Below are 6,000 nucleotides of genomic sequence, written 5' to 3' on the forward strand. Positions count from 1 at the left end.
ATCAGTTAGCTGCCAGTTTAAATCTATTTAAAGTAAAAGCATGTTGATTTTATATCATGCTATTTTTAAAATAAAATGTTAGTAGGTCTATGCCAAATGCCTTAAAGAGGTCTAAATATATTATATCAACACTGTTAACTTATATCAGCCAACCAATTTATTGAACAAAGGAAATTGCTAGTTTGAGAGGATTCTTTCCAAAATCATATTGATTGGCATTAATTATACTCCTTTATTCTATCAGGTTCCATATCAGCTACCATTATTCACTGGGATCTATGTTGACTGATAAGTCTATAATTACCCGGCCATTCTGTTTACCTTTTAAATATTGGGTACAAAATTAGCTGTTGTGTAGAAGCATAGGAATATATAACTGGAGCTAGATCTCTATAAATAGATGAAATAGAGTGAGATATAGATGGGTTGCTCTGGAATTACTAACAGTATCATATAAAATCTGGATTACATTGAATCATGTCTGTGTATGAGTTTAGAATTTGGCTAGGCTCCAGTATGAATTGATTTCCATCTCAGTGATACTAATTTGTATTACATTATGGCCATCATTTGTGCACACAGTCTTCTGAGATAAACTTATCAATAGTATTCATTTCTCAACTCAGGCCTATAATTGACTTCCTGCATCATATATGTCTGTGTCTTGTCCTAAATCCAAGATATCCAGGAAATATGTAATTTTTGTGTGTTTGTTTCCAGCTTTCTGTAGAGAACCGTGATCAGAAAAATTATTCAGAAAGAGGTAAGTAAATCTCCTTCTTCCTAAGGCCAATATGTGTAGAGTATTTTAGATATATTGTAAATATTTGATTATCTAACGCTGATTTTGACCACTGGCCTTCCTGCCCTAAGGAGGAACAATTCTATTTGTGGTGAGGGCATGCATGCATGCCTAGAGGAATCAGTATGTTTATGGCCTATTCTTTTCTGTATTGATCCGCCATGCTGCACTCATCTCATGAGCCAGGGAACCAGGTGCTGAGGATCAGTTGCCCTGCTGCATTCCAGGGAGGAGAGCAGAGGAAACAGAGCTGATTTTATTATTCAGTTATTTATGGGAGCTTGTCCCCATAATCCTGCTTTAGATGGGGAAATGAAATTGGGTCCAGAGATTGTAAACCACTTGAAATATTTTCAGAGCCATCTCCGTGTCCTAAGAGAGGTTGGAACTATTTGTGTCCCTCTCCCAAATAGGCCCTTTCTGGGTCTCAAGTATGGATCTGGGATTCTGAGTCTCAAGTCCCCAGAATCACAACCCTCTGTTGCATGGGATCCACACAGGCCAGATAGGTCTTTTTCTTTCCTGGAGTTCCTAATCCTGGTATATCAGTAGAGGGCTGAGGGCGATTACAGAGGCCACAGCAAGGGAAGAGAGCTGGACATGAAGGCTCCTTACTGCCATTTGCAGTGTCCATACTGTGCCCAGTGCCCTCCATCCACAACTCGTAGAAGTGGACGAGGTGGCTGTGCTCCATAGTGTGAAGCATGGCTGGGACCCAGGTGCAACCACATCTGGTGTGCTGCCATTTTGGCTTCACTCCCATTGTGGAGATTGTGGGGCTGCGTGCTCTGGAGTCTGTTCATTTCCAATCCTTCCTGCCTGCCTCCTTTCCTGCCAGGGGGAAGGGTATCTAGGTAACCCCACCTCGTCTGAGTTGGGAGAGAGACTGCATTCTGCCCACAGAATTGGCCCAATGTCTCAACAAGACGCTCATGACAAGGGAGTAGAGGGGAGGGGACACAGTCCCCTCCTTTTGCCTCTTACTTCTCTCACCCTAGCTCTCTCCCTGAAGCCTACAGAGCACCACCGACTGCCCATGCCTCAGAAGAGGAAGCAGAGCTGAGGATACAATCTCCTCAAAAGGCAAATTATTGAGAAGAATTGTTCGTCTAAGAATTTGAAATGGAGTTTGGAATTTCCCTCTGAAAAACTCAGCAGCTGGGAGGGCTGCAACCACTGAGGCAGAAAAAAACTGCAGGGAACTTCAGGAGGTGGGGTATTACCTTGCTACCAGCAAATGATGGGTTTGGTTCTGCCCCCAAGCTGCAAGCAATCTGTAATGCATCCGGAGGAGTTGGTGGGAGCTATAATCCCAGGCTGTCCCAGGGGTTTTGCCCTGGCATCAGAATCTAAAATACAGAGAATGTTTGAATCTCACAAATCCCATTGGCTCTGCCCATCAAATCAATGGTTCCCAGAGCCATCTACCACTCCCCAAAAGGAAGAATAAACAGAACTCCGTGAGCCATGTCTCTATAAGAGATCCACACATGGACAGATTCATTCTAATAGTTCATGGGTAAAATCCTGGCTCTGCTGAACTCAGTGGCAATACTCCAAGTGGCTTCAATGGGGTCTGGATTTCACCCCAGCAGTCCGAGAGACCTGCACCATGCCCTTTGGCTTAACTAGAAGTTACATATGCTTATGATAGAATCACAGAATCATAGAACTGGAAGAGACCTCGAGAGATCATGTAGTCCAATCCCCTGCACTCAAGGCAGGACTAAATATTATCTAGACTATCTCTGACAGGTGTTTGTCCAAAAAGGTCTTAAAAATCCCTCTCCCTAGGCAATTTATTCCAGTGCTTAACCACTCTGACAGTTAGGAAGTTTTCCTAATGTCCAACCTAAACCTCCTTGCTGCAATTTAAGCCCATTGCTTCTTGTCCTATCCTCAGAGATTAAGAAAAAAACAAATTTTCTCCCTCCTCCTTGTAACAACCTTCTATTAGTTGAAAACTGTTATGTCCCCTCTCAGTCTTCTCTTCTCCAGACTAAACAAACCCAGTTTTTTTTCAATCTTCCTTCATAGGTCACGTTTTCTACATATTTAATCATTTGTGTTGCTCTTCTCTGGACTCTCTCCAATTTGTCCACATCTTTCTTGAAATGCGGTGCCCAGAATGGGACACAATACTCCAGCTGAGGCCTAATCAGCATGGACTAGAATGGAAGAATTACTTCTCGTATCTTGCTTACAACACTCCTGTTAATACATCCCAGAATGATGTTTCCTTTTTGCAACAGTATTACACTGTTGACTCATATTTAGCTTGTGATCCACTATGATCCCCAGATCCCTTTCCACAGTACTCCTTCCTAGGCAGTCATTTCCCATTTTGTATGTGTGCAACTGATCATTCCTTTCTAAATAGAGTACTTTGCATTTGTCCTTATTGAATTTCATCCTGTTTACTTCAGACCATTTCTCCAGTTTGTCCAGATCATTTTGAATTTTAATCCTATCCTCCAAAGCACTTGCAACCCTTCCCATTGTTATCATCTGCAAACTTTATAACTGTACTCTCTTTGCCATTATCTAAATCATTGATGAAGATATTGAACAGAACCAGACACAGAACCGATCCCTGTGGGACCTCACTTGTTATTCCCTTCCAGCACGACTGTCACCCACTGATTACTATTCTCTGGGAACGATTTTGCAAACAGTTATGCACTCACCTTATAGAAGCTCCATCTAGGTTGCATTTCCCTAGTTTGTTTATGAGAAGGTCATGTGAGACAGTATCAAAAGCCTTACTAAAATCAAGATATACCATATCTGCTTCCCCCCATCCACAAGGCTCATTAGCTTTCTTTGACCAGGAGTATCAGGTTGGTCTGACGCAGTTTGTTCTTGACAAATCCATGCTGACTGTTATTTATCACCTTAGTATCTTCTAGGTGTTTGCAAATTGGTGCTTAGTGTTTGCTCATTATGTACTCTGGATACAGAAGTTAAGCTGGCTAGTCTGTAATTTTACCAGAGTTGTCCTTATATCCTTTCTATAGATGAGCACTATATTTGCTCTTTTCCAGTCTTCTGGAATGTCTCCTACACATCTTCATTGACTATTCAAGATAATTGCTAATGGCTCCAGATACCTCCTCAGTCAGCTCCTGAGTATTTCTAGGCTGCATTTCATCAAGCCTGCTAATTTATGAAACATCTAACTTGTCTACGTAATTTTTGACTTGTTCTTTCCCTATTTTAGACTCTGATCCTACATCATTTTCACTGGTATTCACTATGTTAGATGTCCAATCACCACCATCCTTATTGGTGAAAACCAAAACAAAGAAGTCATTAAGCACCTCTGCCATGTGCACATTTTCTGTTATTGGCTTTTCCCCCTCATTGAGTAATGGGCCTACTCTGTCCTTGGTTGTCTTCTTGCTTCTAATGTATCTGTAGAATTGTTTTTGTTCCCTTTTACGTCCCTAGCTAGTTTGATCTCGTTTTGTGCATTGGCTTTTCTAATTTTGTCCCTACATATTTGTGTTATTTGTTTATATTCATCCTTTATAATTTGACTGAGTTTCCACTTTTTGTAGGACTCTTTTTTGAATTTTAGATCATTGACGATCTCCTGGTTAAGCCAGGGTGGTCTCTTGCCATACTTCCTATCTTTCCTACTCAGTAGGATAGCTTGCTCTTGTGCCCTTAATAATGTCTCTTTGAAAAACTGCCAACTGTCTTCAATTGTTTTTCCCCTTAGACTTGATCATCCAGCAGGAGGGCTTTCCGAGCAGATTCTAAAAATATGATGGTTAATGTCCTTGTAGAATTTCACTGGTGTTTGCCTTTAGAAACACAGGACTAGAAGGCAAGGCATTTCTGCACGGAATCATGCTGCAGAGCAATCTTCTGTTGCTCAATTATATTCATGGTAATATTTCTAGAAATAAAGACGCTGGAGCTAGACGGAAGACTGTTGGAGTGGTGGAAAGCCTGGCAGGCCAAAAGGTACATAGAACGAGATGTGGATACAAGAATGAATATGGATATAGATACAGGAACATAAACCTTTAACTAAAATTGCATCAGCTCTCAAACCATGGCCTATGGAAATTTGGCTAGTCACATAAGGCCAGCTACTCACCTTCACACCCAGAAGCTTCTAAATGTCTCCAGGCTCTTCAAAATAAAGAACTCGTAAGCTCATAGAAGCAACTGGAAAGAAAACTTAACTGCCCCCATCAGGAGCGACAAGGTGGGTGAGGTAATATCTTTTATTGGACCAACTTCAGTTGGTGAAAGACAAGCTTTTGAGCCACATATACTTGGAAGCATATACATAGGGCAATGTAAAATCATATGGTTCTTACCTGTCAAAACTCTGACTTCTGCTTCATTTCCAGTTCTGGAACTAGCAGGATTTTTTGCAAGGCATCTATAGATCCCACTGTCTCCTGCTTGGATTCTGCTAATCTGTAAAGCTCCAGAGGGCAAGACAGCCACTCGGGTGTCACTGGGGCTCAGGATCAGGTCCTCCAGGTTTTTGCCAGTGTACCATCGGCATAGGCTCTCCAACTACTTCACACGTTAACAAAACTGTGTCTCCTGCAAAAGCTGTGACAGATTCTGTCTGGGAAAGAAACCTCAATGGTCCTGCAAGCACAAGGAAAAGAAGCAATTATATAGTCACTGAAAATATAAATTGCACAATGTATCTGTGTTGATCTGGATTTGGCTAATCATCCAATCTGAAGAATAAGTGATGTTCAGACAAGTACTTTGAGGCTTCCGTGATTGCTGAATAACTATCAGTATGCCACTAATGAGTGTAATTTAAAGAAGAAAATAATAGATGTGTTATTGACATAAGAGAGTACCAAATAGCAACATGTTACTTACAAACTACTTCAGGAATAACTTTATCAAAGTACAAACACAGTGTTCTGCAATACACACTATTCAGAACAGGATGAAATTCAAAGAAAGATGTACTGAAATTAAGTAGGATTAAGAAACTTTTTGTTATTTTCACATCTTTCCACCTAATGGAATCTTTCTTCCATGCTGCACATCAAACTGTATGACTGACATGTCCTCTGAAAGGATACTATTCATTGTATGGAAACAAGCGAAGTCTATATCCATGTTATTGCAGGCAGAGGTAGCAACTCCTGTCACTTTTTCATTATGAAGGACTCTTGCAACCTATATTTTGAGAGGCTCCAACACAGCTG

At 41.0% G+C, this 6,000-nt stretch overlaps 1 protein-coding gene across 1 annotated transcript in view; it reads right to left on the bottom strand.

Annotated features, from left to right (window-relative positions):
* Nucleotides 1-5,302, bottom strand: part of LOC120394671 (netrin receptor DCC-like) — a 40,133-nt gene extending 34,831 nt beyond the window's left edge. Inside the window, exon 1 of the mRNA XM_039518891.1 lies at nt 5,137-5,302. The gene's annotated coding sequence lies outside the window, so the exon portion shown is untranslated. The remainder of the gene's footprint in view (nt 1-5,136) is intronic.
* Nucleotides 5,303-6,000: the final 698 nt, after the last annotated feature.

Source organism: Mauremys reevesii, unplaced genomic scaffold (assembly GCF_016161935.1).
Source record: "Mauremys reevesii isolate NIE-2019 unplaced genomic scaffold, ASM1616193v1 Contig72, whole genome shotgun sequence".
NCBI classification, from domain to species: Eukaryota; Metazoa; Chordata; order Testudines; family Geoemydidae; genus Mauremys; species Mauremys reevesii.